Source organism: Nomascus leucogenys, chromosome 1a (assembly GCF_006542625.1).
Source record: "Nomascus leucogenys isolate Asia chromosome 1a, Asia_NLE_v1, whole genome shotgun sequence".
Taxonomy (NCBI): Eukaryota; Metazoa; Chordata; class Mammalia; order Primates; family Hylobatidae; genus Nomascus; species Nomascus leucogenys.
The window spans coordinates 1,203,187-1,230,137 of NC_044381.1; the positions used below are offsets into that span (position 1 = coordinate 1,203,187).

Sequence of the window (26,951 nt, forward strand, 5' to 3'; positions counted from 1 at the left end):
TTGTCAAGTTAGACAACTGATGCTAGTGGAGATTTCCAATTTAAAGCTTTCTAACGGATGAAAGAGCTAGTGAACTTCATCAAGGCAGAAGTGGGTCTGATTTTGCTTGATTTTGCCTTGATGTTTGGCTCATAGTTGCAATTCACTAAATATTTGTTGAATGAAAAAAATGAAATTAGCATTTCATTGTTTCATTAACACATTAGAGAGGCACCCATGAAAATGTGTGCCTCTCATCTTTATGGAGTAAGTACTGCTATTCATATCTTACAAGCAGGGAAACAGATCCATCAATTCTCAAATCACTCTCACAACCACATTCTGCATTTTTCAGGTGATTTCTAATTACATGAAAGAGATTAGATCCAGTACCCTTTTTTGGTTATTTAAGAGGAAAGATGGAACCAAGCCTGTGTTCTGTAGCTCTATTGTGTAAAATCACTTAGAGCAAATGAATGAAATATTTTGTCAGACTTTTTTACTTACTGACCCTTAATAGAAAAAAAATGTATGTGTAGCCCTCCCCAGAGTCTCCGTTGCCAGGAAGCTAATGTTGCTAATACGGGAACTTTGTCTATTTTTCTGTTCTTTGTGCATTGTGTTTGGTCTTAAACTGTGAGTATTCCGTTAACTGAGAACTCTGAGCAGCCACTGTGTAACTGGAGTGATAGTCTGTGTCCGTTCGATGCATTGTACTTGAGAATAAACATGCTGTTTTATTTGTGGTGGGACTTCTCTCATTGCCACCAATAATATGTTGTTAACTGAAAATATAAGGCTATTAATAAACCTCATAAGTACTTTGCGTTGTTGAAACAATCCTTCAGTGTAGGATCACATGATTTTATAGATATGTATGTGTCTGTCTGTATTTTCAAATAGGCAGTAGACCCATTAGTTTCTTATCCTTGGGTGTTAGGTCAGAAGCATCAGTGAAATTGAGTCCAGAATTGTAGTTTTGCATGCTTTCCTAGGGAGTGGTTTCTCTTCTTTTTAATCAGAATCTCAAATTGCTGTGTGGTTCAGAAATGTTTAGGGACCACTGACCCAGCAAATTCAATTCAGCCCTGATAGTTTATTTGATCCATGGTGACTGTGTCACTAGAAAGTGATATAAAATACCTAGACTAGCACAGGGCACACATAGGTGCTAAACAAATATTTGTTGGAAACCCAATAAAAATCACTGGTGCTTCTTTTCTTTCTCATAACACATTATGGCCTGTGAACCTCTAGAAGACAGGATCTTTGTCTTACTCCGTCTTTGGCAGCTGTCTTCTCACGTCTGTCTCCTAGTGTCATAGAATGTGCACTTTCTTTCTTTCTTTTTTTTTTTTGAGACAGTCTTGCTCTGTTACCCAGGCTAGAGTGCAGTGGCGCAATCTCGGCTCACTGCAAGCTCTGCCTCCCACGCCATTCTCCTGCCTCAGCCTCCTCAGTAGCTGGGATTACAGACGCCCACCACCACGCCCGGCTAATTTTTTTGTATTTTTTAGTAGAGATGGGGTTTCACCGTGTTAGCCAGGATGGTCTCGATCTCCTAACCTCGTGATCCGCCCGCCTCAGCCTCCCGAAGTGCTGGGATTACAGGCGTGAGCCACCGTGCCTGGCCAGAATGTGCACTTTCTGTAGCAAAGTAGAAGTAAAACTTTTTCTCACCAGACACCCTCATACATACAAAAAAATCTGAACATGCATCCTCAGTATAGACACCTAGTTATAAATTATATATGTGCACATATCTCTGTTGAGGATACATGTTCAGATTGTTTTATGCTAATATGAAACATACATAGTTGCAATGTTAGGAGATGAAAAGTAGTGTTTTAGCATGTATTGATAACCATGATGACTTTATATTAATATTAAAAGCTATACCTATTTCTGCCCATGCCTACTTTTGGTGTTCTCATAATCTGAGTATGCATCCAGTTCTGGCTCTTTGCAGCCCCTCTACCACCTCCTAACACTCTTTCAGGAGATGCCCTTGCTGTTAACTGCTTATTCTCTGTGCTTCTTAATTCATATTCTTGAGAGTCAGCATCTGATTGACTCAGTTCACCTTATCATTCCAGGTCAACTCATGTGAGTCTCACTGACATACAGTGTTGTTTTTGGCTTCTCTTGGGAAGCCCACTCTGGTCCACACAGGTGACTGCATGAAGTGGGAGATGAAGACACTTGGCACGGACATGGCTGTTGAGGTAACAAAGAGTACGTGCAGGGCAGCTTCACTGAGAAGGAGCCTGGTGAGGCTGGAATGGTGACTGCTGTCACCATTAGACAAATGTCAGTGGGTAGAGAAGAGAGACAAAAGTGAGACTTTAGAAACAGAAAAATCCCCTTTTTTTTCCTTTGCAAATCCATACCTATATATTTTGAAGACCACTAGGCATGTCAGGTGAACTTTTTGCAATTTAAGTTAACCAGAGAGCTGGAGAACATTTATTCCTGTTAAGATCTTTCCCACCCATTCAACTCCCTGACTAGTTACTGCTAAAGAGAAAAATGGTAGCAGCTTCATCTTTAAGACTTAACCCATAGTTCTTGCAATGGGAAAGTCAACCCTAAAGAATGGTTTCATGTTTGCTCCCATTCTACCTTGTGCAGACAGTAGTTTAAGGCTGTCTTCTGCAGAGCACAACTTGTGTAGTCACCCGAAAGGGTCTACCAGTTCACTGAGACCATGGTATTGCAGTAAAGAAAGAGTTTAGTTGACCCAAAGCTGGCTAGCCGCATGGGAGATGGAGTTATCACTCAAATTAATCTCCCTGAAGTTTTGGGGGTTGAGGTTTTTCAAGGATAGTTTGGTGGACAGGGGACTATAGAATGGATTCTGCTGATTGGCTGGGGATGCCATCATAGGAGTATGGAAAACAGCCGTCATTCGCTGAGTCTGCCTCTGGGTTAGGGGCCATAGGACCAGTTGAGTCATGAGTTGCAGGTCCAGGTGGAGTCAGCCAGTCATCAAAAATGCAACTGTCTGAAAAGACATCTCAAAAGGCCAATCTTAGGTTCCACAAGAGTGATGCTATTTACAACAGTAATTGGGGAAGTTAGAAATCTTGTGACTTCCAGAACAATGGCTGGTTATCATTTATACCTGCGCTTTTTAAAAAAACTTTTATTTTGGGTTCAGGGGTGCATGTACAGGTTTGTTAATATGGGTAAACTCATGTCACGGGTGTTTGTTGTACAGATTGTTTCATCACCCCGGTGTTAAGTTAACAATGTATAGTTATTTTTCTTCATCCTCTCCTTCCTCCCAACCTCCACCCTCCATTAGGCCCCAGTGTCTGTTGTTGTCCTCTATGTGCCCATGTGTTCTCATCATTTAGCTGCCATTTATAAGTGAGAACCTGTAGTATTTGGTTTTCTGTTCCTGCGTTAGTTTGCTGTGGGTGATAGCTTCCACCTATCATGCAAAGGACGTGATCTTATTCTTTTTTATGGCTGCATAGTGTTTCATGGTGTATATGTTCCACATTTTCTTTATCCACTGTACCACTGATGGTCGTTTAGGTTGATTCCATGTCTTTGCTGCAGTGAACATACGTGTGCATGCATCTTTATGATAGAATGATTTATATTTCTTTGGGTATACACCAAGTAATGGGATTTGTGGGTGGAATGGTAGTTCTGTTTTTAGAACTTTGAAGAATCATCACATTGTCTTCCACAATGGTTGAACTAATTTATACTTCCACCAATACTGTATAAATGTTCCTTTTTCTCTGCAGCCTCGCCAGCACCTGTTATTTTTTGACTTCTTGATAATAGCCATTCTGACAGGTGCAAGATGGTATCTATCTCCTTGTGGTTTTTATTTGCATTTCTCTAATGATCGGTAATGTTGAGCTTTTTTTCCACTTACTTGTTGGCCACGTGTGTGTCTTCTTTTGAAAGGTGTCTGTTCATGCCTTTGCCTACTTTTTAATGGAGTTGTTTTTTTCTTATAAATTTAAGTTCCAGGTAGGTGCTGGATATTATTAGACTTTTGTCAGATGGATAGTTTGCCAAAATTTTCTCCCATTCTGTAGGTTGTCTGTTTAGTTTGTTGATCATTTCTTTTGCTGTGCAGAAGCCTTTTAGTTTAATTAGATCGCATTTGTCAATTTTTGCCTTTGTTGCAATTGCTTTTGACATTCTCATCACGAAATCTTTGCCCATTCCTATGTCCTGAATGTTATTGCTTAGGTTATCTTCCAAGTTTTTGAGTTTTACTTTTAAGTTTTTAATCCTTCTTGAGTTGATTTTTGTATATGATATAAGGAAGGGGTCCAGTTTCAGTTTTCTGCACATGGCTAGCCAGTTATCCCAGCACCATTTATTCAATAGGGAGTCCTTTCCCCATTGCTTGTTTTTGTCAGGTTTGTCAAAGATCAGATAGTTGTAGGTATGCGACCTTATTTCTGGGTTCTCTAGTCTGTTCCCTTGGTCTGTGTGTCTGGTTTTGTACCAGTACCATGCTGTTTTGGTTATTGTAGCCCAGTAGTGTAGTTTGAAGTTGGGTAGTGTAATGCCTCCAGCTTTGTTCTTTTTGCTTAGGATTGCCTTCTATGCCTACATCTTAGCAGAATTCAGGCCCTTCTCATAATCCTAACCTTGTGGTGTTTCATTAGCTTTACAAAGTTGATTTGGTTTTGGAAAGTGCTATTCTCATTCTTGCTTTAAAGTTAAACTATAAACTAAATTTTCCCCAAAGTTAGCTTTGCCCATGCCCAGGAATGACCAAGGACAGCTTGGAGGTTAGAAGCAAGGGTCAGATATCTCTTACTGTCACAGTTTTGCAAAAGCAGTTTCACTTCCCTCTTCTAAGTCCCTTCTACACAGATTGGAGCCAGCAAAGAGAACTTTTGCAGCATTTCTTAGTTTGAATGTGCCATATAAATGGAACGTGTTTGGAAATGTGAAACCTAGTCATCCATGAGAATGTTTTCCTCTGAAAGGCAGCACTTCTTGATAAGTCCCTTCCTCATGGAACTTTGGTGCAGTGTTGGCCCATTTTTAAATTTATTGGTTACCGGGGAGATGCCCGAGCTTATCAGAATTAGACTTTCTCATTTGAGTACGTTCTTGCAGTATAGAAGGTTGCAGATGTTTTATAACTTTAAGAGGCCCAGTGGTATTGAATTTAGAGTTCATTTTTAAAACTGGCTGCAAAGTCACCAGCATGGACAAAACTTAACAGTCTTCCAAAGAGAGAGTGCCAAAGTTCAGCACTTGGCATTCTTGGTTTTATTTTTTTTCTTTGCGCCCATATCAGGTAACTATGATTATCTTCATTTTATAGAGAAGAAAACAAAGCTCAAAAGTTAATTTGACTAAAGTCACAGATGAGTCAGGTATGAGGTAGAGAGTGATCCTGTGTGAGAATAGTTTACATTTATCTTAATGATATGGTCGTAACCATTATCTTATCTATAATGCATGTTAAAAATCTACCTCTCAAGATTTTTTACACCAAAGGCAAAAATGTTCAAATGTTGATATAGTCCCTTCCATTCATTTTTATATTTTTGTTTAAAATTTTCAGCATCATACCCAGTTTTCAACCTAACTTTATAAAGCATTTCCTTAATCTTCATAAACATGTTCAAGATATGTATCATAATTTAATAATTATTACGTTTCTGAAATTTTTACAATAGTGAGGCAGTAGATGTATTTTTGTGTAAGTCTGTGGGTTGTTTTTTTTTTTTCTCTCTCTCCCATAGAGGCAGAGACTTGCTCTGTGACCCAGGCTGGAGTGCGGTGGCATGATCTTCACTCTGTTGCCCAGGTTGGAGTGCAGTGGTGCAATCATGGCAAGCTTTAACCTCAAACTCCTGGGCTCAAGCTATCATCGCGCCTCAGCCTGCTGAATAGCTAGGACTGCAGGTGTGCATCACTATGCCTGCCTAATTTTTTAAAATTTTTTTGTAGAGACAAGATCTCAGTATGTTGCCCAGGCTGATCTCAAACTCCTGGCCTCCCACCTTAACCTCCCAAAGCACTGGGATTACAGGTGTGAGCCACCATGCCTGCCCAAGGTTGATTTTTTAAAAACACTATTTGCTTAGTATGTGTATTATTAGAAGCAAAATTACAGGTCAGAAGTCACATTTTAAAACATCATGACCACTTAAAAAACCCTTAATACATTTTGCCACATTGATACCTTTTAAAAATGGGATCGATTTCCACACTCATCGGGGTATGTAGCTCACTGTAGACAGAGCTCCTGGGGAGGGAGGGATGGCTCTGGTGCTCTTCTCCCCAGCTGTAGAGGTTCATTTGGGGACCGCCTCCACTGTGGGGCATTGGGAGGCTGTTAGTGCAGAGGTATCTTCTCAGTATCTGCCTGACACACTACTGTATCCAGCTGCCTGACCCAGTCCTGCCCATCTGCCTTCCTTTCTTCCTGCCTCCCCTCTGTTTTATCAACTTTGTCTCAAAAAACATAGCTTCCTATCTCTGTATGTTCGTCTCCTATTTATGGTCCCTCAGTATGTTACAGTGCTTGCTAAGGTTTGAATGTCCCATGTGAATCTCATGTTGAAACTTAACCCCCAATGTGGCAATATTGAGAGATGGGGCCTTTAGTGGCTCTGCCGTCATGAATGGATTAATCCATTCATGGATTAATGGATTAATGGGTTATCAGGGGAGTAGGACTGGTGGCTTTTAAGAAGAGGAAGGGACCTGAGCTGGCACACTCGGCCCCCTCACCATGTGATTCCCTGTGCTGCCTCCAGACTCTGCCAAGTCCCTACCGGCAAGAAGGCCCTCACCAGGTGCAGCCCTAGACTCTGGACTTCTCAGCCTTCGTACCTGTAAGAAATAAATACCTTTTCTGTATAAATTACCCAGTTTCAGGTATTCAGGTACAAGCAACAGAAAATTGACTGGCACAATACGTTTATTCTAATTGTGTTCACTTTTCTTTCATCTAGACTTACCAGAAGTTTACTTCTCTGGTTGGCTTTTCAAGGAAGCTTTTGAATTTAGCACTTCTGTTTTTTCTATTAATGCATTCATTATTAGTGAAGTATTTTGTAATCATTTTTCAAACAGTTTGGGTGTTTTTTTTTTTCTCATTTCAATATGTAGTTCACTTATGTTAATTATTTAGGGCTTACATTTTTCTCTGTTCTCAACCTTCATCAGATTCTGTAACATTTGATGTGTTGTAGGGTTTCTGTTTTCATTCATTATACACCTTCCCCACCCCAGGCCTTTTCATTACTTTCAACACAGTCTCGTATTAGGATTTATGTTTTTTATAACAATTATTTAGGAGAATAGAATAGCTTTTTTCCCATGTATTGGGTTTTTTATTTGTTTAGATGTCTGTTGTTTCTGTGATAGCTTTGTTTTAATCTGTGCTTGGAGAGTGGTCTCTCATTGCTCCTTTGCAGAATGTATTATTCTTTGGCCTAGTATGATTGTGTGTGTACATTTGGGGACACAATGTTTTTGTGGAGATAATGTAGATGTAAAATTTTAAATCCGTAGCTGTATTTTCATTATGATGAAAATTCGATGTCCTTAGCATGCCCTGAACATAAAGCCTTGACTTGCTTTCTGAGCATGGTTAACAGTGTTGAGATAAGAGAGGTTTGCTGGCAGTTGCACTGATGGCTGCACTGTTGTCCAGTGGGCCCAGCTGGGTATACAGCTTGCTGTAGAAATAGAAATCTGGACACAGGTCCCTAGAAGCCTAATCTGTGACCTAGACCGTGTCTCTGAGGTATTCTTACCAGAAAGTTAATGTGTTAGAGGATCTTTCATCAACGTAAAAGGCAGAAATAATTTTCCAAATGCTGTTGATAAAATGTGAGTGCGTGCTGCTTCATTCTGTTATGGAAACTGAGCCCTGGAGACTTATTTTCCTTTTTAACACCACTTGCCTCCAGTAACTTACACTAATTGTCATATATACCAAGCCTTTGAAAATGTGTAGTTTTTGTAAATTTTTAGGAAATATGCATGCTAATTAGATAGTGACTAAATTATGTTGCTTTTCATGTGAATTTAGTAAAGTCATTTAAGACCCGTTGGCTTAGTTTTTCATGAGACTTTCTAAACATGTTTATTCTCTGCATACTATTTTAACAATAATGTGAGTTTTTGACTTTTTGCTATTATAATGGGCAGTGAATATATTTGTGCTGAAATCTGTGTGGAATTTTTTTGAACACTGTTTTCTTACTATATATTATTAGAGGTGAAATGTTTGGGTCAGGAGTTACAAACATATATATTTTTTAAAAACTACTCTAAAGACCCTTGATACATTTTGTCAAATTGACGTCTTGTGAAAATGGGACCAGTTTGCACCTCTGTTGAGGTATGAGAGAGTGCCCATCTCCTTGGGGACCTAGCCCCTTGATGGTTCCAGCACTCCATCCAAGACCAGCTCCACTGTGGGGTGTTTTGTGTGACACGGTGGTGTCGTATGTCTTCTCTACAAGAAAAGGCATTGTTACCAAGGCAAACAGAGATATTTGATACAGTTATGTATAAACCAGGGGAAGCCTTTGCCAGAGAGATTGTTGACAATTGCTAGAGGGTATGATAATGCAGAAGTTACAGAGTGTTCCTTTGGCAACACGTGTTAATGGATTTGTTGCAGTGTTAGAGCCCTTTTTAATGAAAATTCTGAACACCTACACTGGAAAAATAATAAAATAAAAAGCCTTAGTCAGGAATGTATTGCTTGTTAAGATTTAGCCAAGGAGGTCACATGTTATTTAACAAGGTAGATTACTTTTTTCTTTGTAGTAGGTAATGAAATAGCTATGCTTCACTTCTAAATAAAAAAAATTTAAAAAAAGAACACATTTTTTAAAAAGAAAAACATGACTAAGATAACTGTCTCATTTCCAGGCACTTTTTAATCTCATATAAATTTACATTTAGAGACTTAAGAATTTGGTTTTTTTGAATGAATGCCAGAAATACAATTGGACTGTAGAGTCTCAGCTGAGAAACAGACACGTGGAGCAAGGTATGTTCCGTCATTTATCAGAAAAGTTAAAAGCAATTCATTTTGTTTAAAAGGCAGCACATAGATTATTCAGAGAGAGAAAAATATGGGTTTATAGGCAAATTCTTACGTATTTGGTAAGGACTCTGAGTTTGTACTTTAGCTTCATGTCTCTTAAATCAAGTCCTAAGTTCACCAAGTGATAGTATTCCCAGGTTACTTGTGGGTCTAGGTGCAGAACAGCTTGGAACGTTGTGGTTGGGCATCTTTTTCTGCCGTCCAACTTTGGAGGTTGCTGGGAGGAAATGCTTATTTTCCTTTTCTAGGGCATTTCAGTTTAAAACAAATTAAAAATGGAAAGTCAGTGTTTTCCCTCCACTAATACATCTCTAACTTATGGTTGTAATAAACAGTGATTAGAAATACATGTATATATTTTAAGAGACAGGGTCTTGCTCTTTTCCCAGGCTTGAGTGCAGTGGAGAAATTGTAGCTTACTACAGCCTTAAACTCCTGGGCTCAAGGCATCCTCGTGCCTCAGCCTCCTGAGTAGCTAGGACTACTTGCTTGTGCTGCTATACCCAGCTATTTCGGATCACGGGGTCAAGAGATCAAGACCATCCAGGCTAACACGGTGAAACCCCGTCTCTACTAAAAAATAGAAAAAAGTTGGCCGGATGTGGTGGTGGGTGCCTGTAGTCCCAGCTACTCAGGAAGCTGAGACAGGAGAATGGTGTGAACCCGGGAGGCGGAGCTTGCAGTGAGCCGAGATCGCCCCACTGCACTCCAGCATGAGCGACAGAGTGAGACTCCATCTCAAAAAAAAAAAAAAAAAAAATTTTTTTTGTAGAGACAGGGTCTCGATATGTTGTCCAGGCTGGTCTTGAATTCCTGGCCTCAAGCAATCCTCCTGCCGTGGCCTCCCAAAGCACTGGGATTACAATATGGACATAAGCCACCATGTCCAGCCCTACTTTTGCTTTTTTGAAGGACGTGTGTTAAGCAGAAATTTCTAAAGTCAGTGCATTCTTTGCATCAGAACATGTTGTAACTCATGAGTTAAAACATTGCTGTTTCTGGCATAACGGTCTTTCCACATTTCCATCTTTATATTAAAAACTTCTGAAATAAAATTTCTTTTTGGGCTAGAAAAAGGTAAGATTGGATCAAGTGATCTCTTCAGGACTTGCCTTTTCATGCTTTGCAATCTCATTACTATTATCACAAAGTATGTCCTAATACAGTAAAGTTGAGGTTTAACCAAAAGTTCTCTTTTCTTCTGGCATGCTTTGTGAGAAAATATTTGAGCTGGTGTAAATTGTAATTGCTGGCAGATATGGAAGAGAGTCTGACTTGGAGTATTCATGATGCTGATATGTTGCTGCAGTCAGTCAAGTGCTACATGCGTTAATGTCATTACTAAAGGACAGTCTATAATCAGAGAATAAAGTATAATTTGTAAATGTGGAGGAGCTAGAGGAACAAAGTTGTTGCCTTACCAGTCACTCAACTTATCTAATAAATAAAAATGAGGATTTATTATTATTATTTTATTTTTTTTATTTTTTATTTTTTTTTGAGACTGAGTCTTGCTCTGTCACCCAGGCTGGAGTGCAGTGGCGTGATTTTGGCTCACTGCAAGCTCCGCCTCCCGGGTTCATGCCATTCTCCTGCCTCAGCTTCCCGAGTAGCTGGGACTACAGGTGCCCGCCACCACGCCCGGCTAGTTTTTTGTATTTTTAGTAGAAATAGGGTTTCACCGTGTTAGCCAGGATGGTCTTGATCTCCTGACCTCGTGATCCGCCCGCCTCAGCTTCCCAAAGTGCTGGGATTACAGGCATGAGCCGCTGCGCCCGGCTGAGGATTTTTTTTTAAAGCCAGAAGTAATATAAGCCAGTATCAGTGAGAAAAGGTGGTGAGGATGGCAGGGATTAAGTAAGTCGCAGGCATTTTATTTTTATTTTAAAGAAAATGTTAAAATGGTTGACATTTTCTAGCTCAACACTCCCACCCTCACCCTCACCCACTGATTGTTTGCTTTAAAAATCCTGAGTGAAAAGACAGGAATTACTTCATTGTGGTGAGAGTGACTGATGTCAGAAGGTCAATTTTCCTACATTTACAAGATTCATACACACTTTGGAAAGGTTTTCTGTTAGATTGGGTGGACTATAGATGAACCGTGCACTTTTTGTTTTGTAATTGCGTTTAGCTTTAATTAGAGGTTTAGAGTAGAAAGCTGAGAGTTGCTTGGAGGAGCCAAGCCGGAGATTAATGGGCTGTGCCCATCCACCGCAGCTCTGTGCTTCCAAGAAGTTTGCCAGGGAAACCTGGATTTGTCTTTATTATAGTGGAAGGAGTCTTGTCCTGTAGAAGTAGAAATCACTGATGCATCACTAGCATCATGTGGCCTTTGTTCTCTGGCCGGACATGTTTGAAAAGCCCAGCTCACACCCACTTCTCCGTTAGGAAAGGGGGCCGAGGCTCTGCACCTGTAACATTCCATAAAGGCTATGGATTATGAGGATGTTGAGTGGGCAGGGCCCCGGCGGTCTTTACTGAAATACCAGAGCCTGCCCTCTGATACTGAATGAGGCTCGAGAGAACATTTCCTTGGCGTATTTTAATGCTTGACCTAGTTGAGTGGGGTGCTCTGGGAAAATGAGCCTCACTTCCTGCTTTTCCACCTTAGATTGAAGTATGTCATTTATGTGATTTTTAATATTGAAATGAGCAGCGGTACCACTCTGTTCTCAACAGGGAGGAAGCCTTTTTATTTGTAATGAGTGAAATATTCTTTCTCAGCCAGGCGTGGTGGCTTATGCCTGTAATCCCAGCACTTTGGGAGGCTGAGGCCGGTGGATCACCTGAGGTGAGGAGTTCGAGACCAGCCTGGCGAACACGATGAAACCCCATGTCTACTAAAAATACAAAAATTAGCCAGGCGTGAAGGCACATGCCTGTGGTCCCAGCTACTCGGGAGGTTGAGGCAAGAGAATTGCTTGACGCTGAGCGGCGGAGGTTGCAGTGAGCCGAGATCACACCACTGCACTCCAGCTTAAGTGACACAGTGAGACTCCGTCTCAAAAAAAAAAAAAAAAAAAAAAAGAAAATATTTTTTCTCTTTTTAAGTATATATGTATTTTTAAGTTGAAACCTGTATTTGCCTTGTCTTTATGCCCAGAGAGGAACTTGAAGTCATTTTATATCAAAAGCATCTTCTCAGGTTATTCTGAATTTTGAGAAGGCTAACATTTGCTAGGCTTTATGTTTACAGAAACAGAAAAAGCTCCTGGGCTTCTCCCATCTTGCTTGGCAAATGAGGAGTCTAGGGTACTTGTCTTAAATGTTCTGACGTATTTCAATTAAAGCAGTGAACAATATTCTAAAAGACAATGCAGCAGCTGGTACTTGGTAATGTCCTTAAAACTGCATAGTAATAACCTTCAGTGAGATTTATATAATTTGGAGGTAAGCTCCACTTACATCTGGAAAGTTAAAGCACAGAGAAAGTTAGTACAGTATTTGCCTGAGGTCAGTCACACAGTTGGTGACAAAAGCCACCATTCTTAGTACTTTATTTGAGACTTCTGTTTTATATAATAGATTACAGAGGCCAAGCACAGTGGCTCTTGCCTGTAATTCCAGCACTTTGGGAGACGGAGGTGGAAGGATCACTTGAGGCCAGAAGTTTGAGACCAGCTTGGGCAACATAGGAAGGCCCCGTCTCTACAAAAAAAAAAAAAAAAAAAAAAAGGAATGGTGATGCACCCCTGTGTTCCAGCTACTCAGGAGACTGAGGTGGGAGGATTGCTTGAGCCTGGGAGGTTGAGGCTGCACAGGTTAGCCATGATCATGTCACTTCACTACAGCCTGGGCAACAGAGCAAGACCTTGTCTCAAAAAAATTAATTACAGAGATAGTGTTCTAGTTAATAGCAAGGAAGGAATGGCTTAAACAGTAAGCTTGGCCGGGCACAGTGGCTCATGCCTGTAATCTCAGCACTTTCGGAGGCAAAGGGGGGCCGATCACTTGAGGTCAGGAGTTCAAGACCAGCCTGGTCAACATGGTGAAATCCTGTCTCTATTGAAAATACAAAAATTAGTCAGATGTGGTGGTGCATGTCTGTAATCCCAGCCACTTGAAAGGCTGAGGGAGGAAGATCGCTTGAACCCAGTATGTGGAAGTTACAGTGAGCTGAGATTGTGCCACTGGACTCCACCGTAGGTGACAGAGTGCGACTGCATCTCAAAACAAAAAAGAATAAGTTTAATGAATGATTCCCAAAGTATGGTCTAGGGACCAGCATCATTCACATCATCTGGGAACTTATTAGAAATTTTAAATTCTTAGGCCCTACCCGACCTACTGCTGACGCTGAAGGTGTGAGTCTAGGAATCTGTGTTTCTTAAAAAGCCCTCCGCATACTTCTGATGCCTGGTAAAGTTTCAGTGCCACTAGCTTCATAACATCCTTTTACAATTTTATGAGTTTAAATGCTCAGGGCTGCTGAGATAACATACCCTTGGGTCCTGAGTGTATTCCAGGTAAGAAGCAGCTGGCAGCCTCCTTGAAGGCCTAGCATAGACAACCTTACTGGGCCTCCCTTTTAATGTACAGGTAGGTAAGAAAGCAGAAGAGGAACCAATATTTGAGCGGCCTGTGCTCTGCCAGGCACTGTGCCTATCTTTCCCACAGGTCCCTTGCATTTAGCCCTCATGCCAATCATGTGCTTGTCATAGTGTGCTCCTTATATGTTTTGGGTACTTCATCATTTTCTAGTTGTAATCTCAGTCTTGAGAGCAGGCTCAGACATTTGCTTTGATTCTTCCACTGGCAATCACGGAGGCTTGACATTGTTTCATTTAGAGGACTACATGGGGCATGCAGTTTGTGTTGGAGATACAGAAAGCTTCATCCTGAACTTGGCGCTTCTTCCTGGAACAGTAATTTTATTTCAGGTTTGTGTGAGAGGAGGAGGAGGGACCTTGTCTTTTTTGCAAACCATGACGTTCCCTGTACGTAGCATGTAGCTGGTGCGTGATAAATAACTGTTAAATAGATTTCTATACTATTAACAGAAAGCTTGTATTGTGTCCGGAATTGGTTCCTTCCAGTGGGTTCTTGGTCTCAGTGACTTCAAGAATAAAGCTGTGGACCCTCGTGGTGAGTGTTACAGTTCTTAAAGATGATGTGTCTGGAGTTTGTTCCTTCAGATGTTCAGATGTGTCCTTAGTTTCTTCCTTCCAGTGGGTTCATGGCCTCGCTGACTTGAGGAGTGAAGCCGCAGACCTTTGCAGTGAGTGTTGCAGGTCATACAGGTAGTGCAGACCCAAAGAGTGAGCAGCAGCAAGATTTATTATGAAGAGCGAAAGAACAAAGCTTCCACAGCATGGAAGGGGACCTGACTGGGTTGCTGCTGTTGGCTTGGATGGCCAGATTTGATTCCCTTATTTGGCCTTGCCCATGTCCTGCTGATTGGTCCATTTTACAGAGTGCTGATTGGTCTATTTTACAGAGAGCTGATTGGCCCATTTTACAGAGTGCTGATTGGTCTATTTTACAGAGAGCTGATTGGTCCGTTTTACAGAGTGCTGATTGGTGCGTTTTTACAGAGTGCTGATTGATGTGCTTACAAACCTTTAGCTAGACACAGAGCGCTGATTGGTGGGTTTACAATCCTTTAGCTAGACAGAAAAGTTCTCCAAGTCCGTACCCGACCCAGAAGCTCAGCCGGCTTCACCTCTCATTATCATCTCCCAGATAGCTTGTGCCCACCTTTCAAACTTCTTTGTTTAAGGCAGTGATTCTCAAAATGTCCCTTAACCAGAATCAGCATCACTTGGAAACTTGGTAGAAGTGCACATTCTCAAGTTCCACCCCAAACCTCTTGGATCAGAAATTCTGAGGGTAGGGCCCAGGAATTTATGTTTCAACAAGACTTGCAGGTGATTTTGATTTATGCTAACATTTGAGAACCACTGGCTTTACACATAAGAAGTAGGATTTTAAAATTGTACTTTTTATTATAATTTTCTGGGAAAATAAAGCTGTTTCACCTGTAAACTTTGGGGATAGGAGAACCCTGAAGGTCACGACAGCATCCTGCACAGCCCGAAAGAATGCTAGTTGCTGATCATTACCTGTGCACACATCATTCCCTCAGTCAGAGCCCAGCTAGGAGGCCTCCTTCCACCTTGTAACCAGGTCACCCCTAGATGTGATCACTTACTTCACAAGAACTGAGAGAGAAGAGAAAAACACCAGAGGATACGGAACTGGCCATACTGGGGCTTATGGTTTAAAGGGCAGAACTGAGCCATTTGAGGACCCCTCAGAAAATTGCTTTCTCATTGGATCACCCCAGAAGTAAATCAGTAAAAGCATTCACCTTTTGTTTTCTTTGCTTCAAACAAAGTAGGAAACAGTCTTCTTGCTTTATATATCTATATACCAAGTAAGGAAGTATGATTTGGATTCTTGAGTCTCTTTATCTTTCAACTGTGTGTATGTGTGTGTGTGTGTGTGTGTGTTTGCCTTTGCCAAGCCATGGAGGGTAAAAAATGATATATATTAGCAACATTGTTTACATGGAACACAGACAATTAAATGTTTCACTTCTTATTAATCCTGAAAGAAAAAGCCTGTTTTTTGTTGGGGTGGGGGGTGCAGCCCTCTATACAAAAATCTTAAAAACTAAATATATCTATTCTAATTGTTTTCCCCTGGGACATCATCATAGTTGAGGAGTATATCTCAGTGTTGATTTTAAAAAATACATGTGTAAACAGCTAGATTTATGCATTGTTATAGCATCAGTGCAAGTTTTAGGAAAAAATCAAGCATGACAATTGAAAATAAAATACCCACTACTAAGTTGGACTCTTCTTTACCCTCAAGAAATTGTACTTGGATGTTTATGGGAGAAATTATTCCAGATCCTACCAGTTCTGTCGGAAAACTGATATTACTCTAGATAATCATTTATAATCATTTTCTCCCACCTCTGTATAATATTTAACTTTTATTTGAAATGTAGGCTCAAGCTATGCTAAAATTCCACCTCGAAGATGACGAGCTTCCATGGGAAGGGGATGGAAGGCAGAGCACCCTCATAACTCTAGGAATTTGACTGTTGTATCTTGAGTTAATAAAATGTCTGCAGCTGAAAATATGAAAAATTGACTATATGCGTGTTTGAACACATAGACATAAAAAATGCCAGCTGAAGCAGAGTATTCCGCATGCGAGCCTAGAAAAATTGGGTTCAGTGAGGCACAGTTCGGCAGGGAAGGCACACTGAAGCTACAGGGATGGGAGGTCTAGTAACTGGGGAGGTATTCAGTTGAGGGCTGGTGCCCTCCACGTAGCCTTCCCTGACCCACCCACCCTGGGTCTGCTTCCCTCTGCCCCCAGTGTGGGCTCCCCTAGCACAACTGGGTATTAGCTTGGTAATGGGGAAAGGATGGTATTCAACTGGGAATCTTTGGCTTCCAGGAACAAAATGAACTTGGGGAGGATGTTATCAGGATACTGAAGTCCTCCCCAAAATCCAGGATCCTCAGAGAAAACCTAGAATCAAAAATAGAAAAGCCCAAGGAAGCTGAAGGACTCTGTCGCTGTGTGTTGTCCCTGCCTCTCTCGGCTCCATCCTCACCTTTCTGCACTCCAGCTCTGTTATGTCATCCACAGCAGGCAACCTACAGATCCAGCTCTATCTGGAGCCCGCCTGGTAGCTCCTCAGCCCCAATTTTAAAGCCCTAGGGGAGGAGCATCTTGCTCAGCGTAGGTCTCACGTCTTTTTGTGGTCCAGTGAGCCATGGTGGGGGAGATAAGTGGGTGCAGGGAGGCAGTATGGGAGGTCCACCTCTGACCCTGTGGCCCAGTCAGAAGACCCCAAAGAGGGGAGTAGCTTGCATAGATGGAACAAAAGCATTCTCCCTGTGTTATTCCATGCACATGTTGCTGTGGGTTTATTCATTAACCCCACACTTGGAAAGTAATCATCTTTGGCGCTAAGAAAATCTGGAGGTTGGACCTGAAAAACCTCAGGCCAGACAGTGAATCAGCCCTGGATTGTGCTGAATTTTCTAAAGTGACTCCACCCCATGAGGCTTCATGGCTGTCAGCATCTGCTGTCTCCAGTGATGCTGTGTCCAAAATTGGTGGGTTCTTGGTCTCACTGACTTAAAGAATGAAGCTGTGGACCCTCGCCATGAGTGTTACAGTTCTTAAAGATGGTGTGTCCGAAGTTTGTTCCTTCTGATGTTCGGACGTGTTCAGGGTTTCTTCCTGCTGCTGGGTTCGTGGTCTCACTGGCTACAGGAGTGAAGCTGCAGACCTTCGCGGTGAGTGTTGTTACAGCTCTTAAGGCAGCGCATCTGGAGTTGTTCATTCCTCCCGGTGGGTTCGTGGTCTCGCTGACCTCAGGAGTTAAGCTGCAGACCTTCGTGGTGTTACAGCTCATAAAGGCAGTGCAGACCCAAAGTGTGAGCAGCAGCAAGATTTACTGCAAAGAGCGAAAGAACAAAGCTTCCACAGTGTGGAAAGGGACCCGAGCGGGTTGCCATTGCTGGCTGGGCAGCCTGCTTTTATTCTCTTATCTGGCCCCACCCACATCCTGCTGATTGGTCCATTTTACAGAGAGCTGATTGGTCCGTTTTGACAGGGTGCGGATTGGTGCATTTACAATCCCTGAGCTAGACGCAGAAATTCTCCAAGTCCCCATTAGATTAGCTAGATACAGAGCACTGACTGGTGCATTTACAAACCTTGAGCTAGACACAGAGTGCTGATTGGTGTATTTACAATCCCTTAGCTAGACATAAAGGTTTTCCAAGTCCCCACTAGACTCAGGACCCCGCTGGCTTCACCTACTGGATCCTGCACTGGGGCTGCAAGCGGAGCTGCCTGCCAGTCCCACGTCGTGCACCCTCCTCAGCTCTTGGGCAGTCAGTGGGACCGGGCGCCGCAGAGCAGGGGTTAGTGCTTGTTGGGGAGGCTTGGGGTTGCACAGGAGCCCACAGCATCGCGGGAGGCTCAGGCATGGCGGGTTGCAGGTCTCGAGCCTTGTCCTGTGGGGAGGCAGCTGAGGCCCGGAGATAATTTGAGCACAGTGCCGGTGGGCCGACACTGCTCAGGGACCTGGCACACCCTCTGCAGCTGCTGGCTGGGGTGCTAAGCCCCTCTGTGCCCGGGGGTCAGCCACTCTGAGTGCAGGGCCCGCTGAGCCCACACCCACCCAGAACTCCTGGCCCGCAAGCGCCGTGCGCAGCCCCGGTTACCGCCCGCGTCTCTCCCTCCACACCTCCCTGCAAGCAGAGGGAGCTGGCTCTGGCCTTGGCCAGCCCAGAGAGGGGCTCCCACAGTGCAGCGGCGGGCTGAAGAACTCTTCAAGCACGGCCAGAGTGGGCGCCAAGGCCAAGAAGGCGCCAAGAGCGAGCGAGGGCTGCCAGCACGCTGTCATCTCTCAATGCCTATCTTAAACAGACCCTTTACATGGCATTGGTGGCAGGTGAGACTGGAAGTTGTTTGTGAAATGCTTGCATGATACAAGAGCCTTCTTGTGAATTTAAAAGTGTCCTTTATTCTGAATACCATTTTTATATCTGATCTACTGATGGAAGTCAATGATGTCGAACTAAGAAAAATATATAGGTTACTAGCTATGAACCCTTCCTTCATTAGTGTACTTGCCTACTAAGGGGTTAATTTGGATTGGGAATGAATCTTAGTCTACAAACTAGAGAGGTGCAGAGAATATTGCACTTTGCTAAATAGGCTTAATCTTGACTTTAAGCTTCTGCTTTCGGGTAGCAGAAAGATTCACCTCGATTATTCTTGGATTTTTTTCCCATATCACCCTCCTGGAGTTGTGCCAAGGTTCCGGGCTTTACTAATGTCATGATGGTCAGGAAGGCCTCCGAAGTATCCGTTTACACCAGTCCCTACTGCTTCTGGGCTGCATTTGAGGCTAGGGAGGATGCTTTGTCAACATCCAGCCATCCCCCTGGGGTTGCTGCACACCTGAGGGTGCAGCCAGAGCGCAGGTATGGCCATCTGCTGCTCAGAGTTTCACACTCATTCACATCCAAGATCTCCCTTAAGTGTGGGAGATCTTGCTATCTTCTCACCTGCTTTTCTCCTTAAGGAACCCTACCACAACCTCCCTGAAGCAGGTAGGCCAGAGCCCTCGACCCTTGTGAGTGAGGAAATTTCAGAGAGAAAAACATTGAGAACTCCCCATGCCCCAGAGTCGGTAACTGCTCAAATGCTGGCTGCCGCCAGGTGGTGCAAGAGGCGCTGCTTCTCTGTGGTCACCTAGCAACAGTTTCCTATGACCAGTTCCCCACATAGAGGTGGCAACTGCCCTTCCTCATCGCTACTTGCTGGGGGTTTGTGGGAGAAGGGGAGTATGGGGGTGTGTGGCTTTACCTGCCCCAAATTGTCAGGAGGATTTGAGGCATTTCGTTGTTGTTGTTGTTGTTTGGCTGTTTCCAGAACCCATTTGGAAACCTGTTATTCCATAAGAGTAGCCTTCAAATTCCTAAGCATTTTCTATAAATCTTCAGTGAATTAATAAAAGTATTTCTTTTTCCCTTTTCTAGCAATGGGTAGTCTAGTTCTGTTAATATTCCTGCAAAGAAACTCATCTACCAGGCTCACTCACATTGCACTTTTGCCCTCAGAATCCTCAGTGGCTAGCCTAATTGAGTACAACCAGTTTCAATGATCAGCTACCTTCCTTCTGCCATTATTTCACATGCTGCCTTGCCCATAGCACAACCAATGCATTTAAAAAATAAAAACATTTGGGGGTGGGAGAACTATGATTACATAAAGGAGATCTCTGTGGAATATGGCAAAGCTTGCATACAACTTTAATAAAAATATGCTGTCTTGAGCAACCAGCATATTACAAAGGCTCTGTGAATGCCTCTTCATCTAGAATTTCAGTACAAGCTGTACATAAAATATTTATACAGCACAGTGTGCTTCGCCCCTGACAAAAGCCTGGGTTCAGATGTATGCTGTGACTATAGACGTCACTAACATATAAGCCAGTGAAGAACCTTTAATGTGTTTGTAATGTTAGCAAAATATCTGTCATCAGGTTAAACTTGTAGTGACTGATAATGTAGCCTTGGCTGCTAGCCAAAATATTTTTCGTGATATCAGAATGACAATTGTAAAGATATGTCATAGAGGAAGGGGAAGAAGAGAATTTACTAGAGAAACTTAAAAGAATGGTTGGTGCCGAACCTAGTAACTTGGTTTGTGGCTGACAGAGAAATGGGAGTAGTCCCTGGGATTACTTCTAAGGAGGAAATTTTACTACAAACACAGCTGGGAATAATTCTGTTACCAAGTGTTTTTTAGGATCAATACAGAGCTTATTTGTAAAAATTAAAATCTATCAGTTTACTGTCTGTGGGTATCCGTTACATTTTATCTGTAAAAGAGGAATGGAAATGCCTGCCTAGTAAATTCATCATAAGGATTGAGAGAATACGGGACCTTGTTAAGTCCTCAGTAAGTAGCAGCAATTTTGTTTTTGTTTTTATGATGATTACTTCCACCCATGACTTTACCTGCATGTTCTTTAATCTTCAAACTAGATTAGTGAAGTAGTGATGTTTCCATTTTAGAAATAAAATACACCGGGGAAACGAATTGTAATACACATGACAAAGCTTATATATTAGTATCCTTCTATGTGTAGGATCCCTCAGTATCCTTATATAAAGATCTTTTCTGGCTCTAATATGCTTCAGTTGATTTTGTTCTTTGTAGGCAAAAGTTTCAATAAATGTACTATTTTCTCTCCATTATCCAGGATATATGGATTAATATTAATATATATTAATATATAAATCCATTATATATAATATATATTAATATATTAATCCATTATATATTAATATATATCAATATATTAATCCATTATATATTAATATATATCAATATATTAATCCATTATATATTCATATATATCAATATATTAATCCATTATATATTAATATATATCAATATATTAATCCATTATATATTAATATATATCAATATATTAATCCATTATATATTAATATATATCAATATATAAATCCATTATATATAATATATATCAATATATAAATCCATTATATATTAATATATATTAATATATAAATCCATTATATATTAATATATATTAATATATAAATCCATTATATATTTATATATTAATATATAAATCCATTATATATTAATATATACATCTTTAATATCATGGATATATGAAATTAATATCCTGCATATATGAAAAGGTATTCCAGATCAATAAGATGAGCACAGTAGTAGAAAAAAAATAGAGAACATGAACAAGAGTGTAAAAGCTACAAAGTGTTCAACCCCAAAGATATGCTAATCAAAATTTAAAAATTAAATCTATAGAATACAGTTTAAAAAATAACATTACCCAGTGTTAGAGGGAGTGTGGAGGAGTGGGTATTGTCATGTGCCACTGGATCAAATATTGTGTAGGGCAAATTGTCAATATCAGATCCTCATATTTTCTATACATTTGACCTTGACCTTCTCCCAGGCAAATACTTGATGGTATAGTGAAGGATATCTTTCTCAGCATTAAATATATAATCAAAAATTGGAGGTGACTTAAGTGCTTCAAGGGAATTTATTAAAATGGTTATTCAGCAGACATTAAAAATGAAAGCATACAATACTATTAAATGATACAGAATTTCCATCAGAATAAGTGGGAAAAAACAAGTTACAAGTAATATCATATGATTCACTTTTAGTGAAACTTATATGAACTTACACATTTGTGTATTATGTTTATGTGTGTCATGCATACATATCAAATTGGAAGGAGGTTCAACAAAGTGCTAATTATCCTCATGACTTTTATTTTTTTGATTTTTCTGAACTTACAGTAAAGAACAAAGTACTACTTTCAAGGAAGAAAAATTATTTTTTAATAATTCAGCATAAATTACATAGGTTATCCAAAGATAGTAATATGGTATTTGATCTGAACCTGGACTTCTGTTCTGTTGATTTGACACATTTTGGTGTCTTTCCTTTTATGTTAAATAAGTAACTATCATTTACCTACAGCAGAAGAAGAATATAACTTAGCTTTTGAGACCTGATAACAGAGCTGTTGAATAGTTCTGTAAGATTTGTTAGGGAACCAAAACCAGGCATGTGAGGGTGGTGCTGGAAGAGAAAAGGCGGGAAGGGTTTGCAGTCAACTGTCAGTTATCTTCAGCAGTCTTGGGTATTTCGTTGAGCTGTTAAGCTCAGGGTTAGAAAATGGCCAGCACAAGCGTTTTGGCTTGAGAGCCAAAGTTCTTGGCAGGAAGTCTCTGTTTCCGTTTGCCTTCCTCCCAGTTTCTCCTGAATGCCTTGCAGTCAGCATCCTGTATCTGCCATTTTGAAAATTGCCCTCAGGGGTCATGAGTGACCCCCTTCCTAATTGTTAAACCCAGTGACACTTTGTCCTTATATCTGCAGCATTTGATGTGTTACTCAACTCTCTTTGGGCTTGTGTGCCTCTCCCCCCGTGTGGTTATTCTCCTGCCTCTGTAACCATTCAGTGTCTTCTTCCATGTCCCTTGACCCTTCACTGGGTCTTCTACTGTTTCTCCTTAGAACCTTCATTTACCCCTGGAGCTTCAACCATCATCTTCAGGTAAAACTCTAGTGACCAGTCATCTTTCCCCACTATGGATCATCCTTGCTGCCATTGAGAGTTTGGTCTTAAAATGGTACTTGAAATTAGAACACGTTCACTTTGTCACAAAATCTGGCAGATATTGGACATACTTCGAATTCATATCTGGCTTCATGAGACAGCTGTCAGATTGTCTGCCAATGGTCTACCCATTGATGATGGAACAAGCTCCTTGTATGAGCCTCAAATAAAAATGATGGAATTAATAAAAGACTCTTACCTTAAGGCACAAAGGCCAATGAATTTCAGAAAGCATTGACAGAACCAATCCAAAAAATAGGTAGTTTGTAAAAACTCTAATATAATCCACACTGAAGTAAAAAGCTTAACTTGGAATAATCGGAATAGTCTTTGTCAGCTGGACAGCTAATCTCAGTGAACATGAAAGAGTAGACAATAATGTTAAGGCAGTGTGTGAGGGTTAAATTGTTTGCAAGGTCGGCATTGCTGGGGCTTTGGATTAAAACTGGGCCTTGACAGAGGGGATAAGAAAAGTCTATGGGGAACTGATGGGCACAAAGGCAGGGTGTAAGTGTGTGTTCTTGAGAAAATGGTCAGACTAATCTGATTGAATAGCAGGTGTTTATTGGAAGTTAAAGGAAGATAAAGTAGTGATAGATAATGGAAGAACTGAAGGTCAACAGGGGAGTTTATATGGGATGGAAGAGAAAATCATTATGACTAAGGATGTAGATGTACGAAAACGTTAGGTTTGGAAGTTATAAGACCAGAGGACTTCAAAGTTTGTGGGATTCTGTAAGGTGGGATGGGAATAACCAATATTGTTGAGTATCTGCTGTGTCATCTGTAAGGCATAAGATCTCGTTATTATTTTACAGCAACCTTTGGAGTAGATGTACTAGTTCCCATTTTATGTATAGTGAGACTGAATTTTGAGCAGACATACTTGTCTAAGTTTTGCAGAGTGGCTGGACCAGGATTCATGCCCAATGACATCTGACTTCAAAGCACAGTGAGGATGGAGAACGTTGAGACCAGTTCTTCATTTTACAGTCAAGGGGATGGGCCCAGGCATGTTCAAGGTTACAGGAATAGGATGAAAGCAATTTCTCTGTAAGAGAGAGTGGATAGTCTGTGATCTGAGCCAAGTTAGAGGCTCTTGTTATAAACGGATGAGGTATGCCAAGGAAGTTGGGTTCAGCAGTGTGATAGGAGTGAAAAAGAAGGGGTAGAGAGCAGCCGGACGTTCGGGTAAAGTGGTGGTGGACTGATAGTGGAAGGTGACGATGAGAGGGATGACTTGAAAACAGTTCCAAGGTTTTAGTCCCAGGAAACTGCCATTAACAGTTTTAGGAGAAAAGCCATGTGTTTGTTATGGAGTGGTTGAGTAAGTATGACAGATTAAAAAATACATAAAAATAGAGTGGTATGCATGTGCTGAATTATGTATGTACTACCAAACACACGGAGGAGGAGAACAGAACAGAACAGAAGGTGGAAAGCTATGAGGGATCCAGCGCTTTTCTTTGCAGTGGTAGAGAGTCACAAGAGCAAATAGCTAGCCTTTACCTAAAGCAAAAGGGACTCTTTGCATGGTATCGTAGGCTCCCTTTTATTCTGGCCTGCCCCTGTACCCCCAGCAGGAAAGTGGCTTAACTGTACTTTGATTTCCAAAATGCATAGAAGTCTCTAATGTTGATTCCCCTCTCCTGTGGATCTCGAGCCTAAAAATGAGTATTGTTCCATTACATTTCCCTCAAAGAGATTTCTTTTTCCTTTCAGAATGATGGTCACTGTACTGGATGGACTTCTGAACTAGTGAATTACTTTCATCTTTTGATCACACTGGGAAATTGTCCACGGAGTTGAAATATTTATCACAGTAATATCTGGCCTTACGTAATTAAGGTAACATACCATTTTTTTCTTTATCATGAAGTTGTCATGTTTGTCTCCTTTAACTTTGCTTTTTAGAGGTACGAATCCATTCTCTAGTCTTTTATGCTCCAATAATCTGTTCAGACTGCTCTTGATCTACAAATGTATGATTGCAGAAAAGACTTTTATAGGATGAAATATGAGCAAGCTGTTTTACTCTGAAGAATAAAAGTGAATTGTATTACTCTGCAGATTAAGTCAATAAATACCCCATTTTCATAAACACAATATGCATAGACTAGATAACACTAGGGAAACTTAATAGATCAAAAGGAGTATTAAGACTACTTGAAAAAAAATGGAGATACTCAATATATTGCAGGCTTTATTCAATAAACCTAGAAAATAGAGAGTTTAAATCAAAATCTGTTACTCTGTTTCTAATCAGTGTTAAAAATGTACTATATTTCCAAGTTTTTAGAATATGTACATGTGTTGTATGTGTTAGCTTTCTCTATTTTTGCAACTTGAGTAACATTTATTGAATGCTTGTGCTGTGCCAAGCTAAATACCAAGTATTTTATATATATTAATCTATTCTCATAACCCTTGGGGTTAGTACTTTTATTATCCCCATTTACACACAGGACAATTGAAGCTCAGAGAAATTAGCCAGGCACAGTGGCTCACTCCTGTAATGCCAGCACTTTGGGAGGCCAAGACAGGCAGATCACTTGAGGTCAGGAGTTTGAGACCAGCCTGGCCAACATGGCGAAACCCCGTCTCTAATAAAAATACAAGAATTAGCTGGGTGTGGTGGCACATGCCTGTAATCGCAGCTACTAGAGAGGCTGAGGCAGGAGAATTGCTTGAACCTGGGAGGCAGAGGTTGCATTGTGCTGAGATTGCACCACTGCACTCTAGCCTGGGTGACAGAGCTAGACTTGGTCTCAAGAAAAAAAAAAAAAGAAATGACTTGCCCATGTTCACATAGCTGGCAAACCCACACTGGTTCAGAACTTAAACCAGTGAAATACCAAAGCCCATATGAATGGGCTTTTTTACATACTTCTTTTCCTTCATAAAATGCTTATTCTTTTTTTCTATAGCATCATTTTCAATGACAGCATAGTATTCAGATACATGGAAATGTAATGGTTTCTCTAGCCCATCTCCGTTTATGAGACGTTTATATTGTTTCTTGTTATTTACTTTTAGAAATAACATTGCAGTGACCATCTGTCATGCACATCTATGATTATTTCCTTAGGATAAATTGCTACAAGTGGCATTGCTGAACACGGATAGAATGTAGCACCCAGGTGTTGATGTATTCTGTTAATTTACTCTGTTGAGGTACTGTTTTCTCTAAAGGCCACAGCAGTTAGTAATCTCAGTAGCAGTATATTGAAGTACCTGGTAACTTTCAGCTCTCAGCAACATTGGTAGTTAGCAATTTGAAAAAAAAAAGTGTTTGTTTTTAAAAAGCATTCTAGGTATTCCTGTTTAAGTCCATATTATCTCTTGCCTCTAACGCTGTAGTAGTCATGATCTCCCTATTGGTTTATTTCTATCCAGCGCCCACTTGCCACTAACAGAATCGGATAGGGCACGGACTGTAGAGTTAGATGCCTGGGTTCAAATCATGACTGTGCTCTGCCTCAATTTCCCCATAAGAAAATGAAGATAGTAATAAAAACTCTCTGGTAAAGTACTTTAGAACAGCGTCTGACTTTTTGTATGTGTTCAGTAATCGTTGGCTTACTACTATTGTCTTCCAGAAGCCGTTGCTTATATGATTAAAAAAAACCCAAGGTTATACTTGTTTTTGAATTATAATTATTACCAAATCAGTAAATCGCAGTAAAAACTAAAGTGCTGACCTTGAAGCGTTGTTAGTGTTAACACTGTGACCAACCTGAAGATCACAAATTACCTTCCCTGACTCTGTTGATGGCTGAGAGGTCAGGGATAGAGTAATAACAGGAATAACTAGAATGTTAAAGTGCTTTATATTAAGCTGCCAGTGCACTTCCACACGCATTATCTCATGTGATCCTCACGACACAGCTGTGAAGGAGATGGAGCTGGTCCTATTAATCTTATCTTACAGAGGAGAAATTGACTTGGAGGATTAAGTGGCTTGCTCACTGATGGTCGTGGAAATGGTCAGTGGCAGAGCTGAATGTGTACTCTGGGCCTTCTGACTATAAATACTTACTCTTGATGCTTCATAACATCACGATAAGCTAAGGAGGTGCAGGTGTAGATGCCCAGGTCTGGAGATTTGCTGGAAAAGAAGGAGTAAAAGAGGATGCCACTGGGAGGAGGCAGCAGAGTTGGGGTAAGGAAACTTAGATATACTAAAAGAGAGGGAGGTACCCAGTGGGGAGACAGGTGGGG

The 26,951-nt window shown here is 41.0% G+C and overlaps 1 protein-coding gene across 4 annotated transcripts in view; it reads left to right on the forward strand.

The window, feature by feature from the left end:
• KANK1 (KN motif and ankyrin repeat domains 1) overlaps positions 1 to 26,951 on the forward strand; it is a 202,126-nt gene that overhangs the window by 15,395 nt on the left and 159,780 nt on the right. For all 4 annotated transcript variants that reach the window (XM_030817309.1, XM_030816728.1, XM_030817854.1 and 1 more), the window contains exon 2: positions 24,453 to 24,578. The gene's annotated coding sequence lies outside the window, so the exon portion shown is untranslated. The remainder of the gene's footprint in view (positions 1 to 24,452; positions 24,579 to 26,951) is intronic.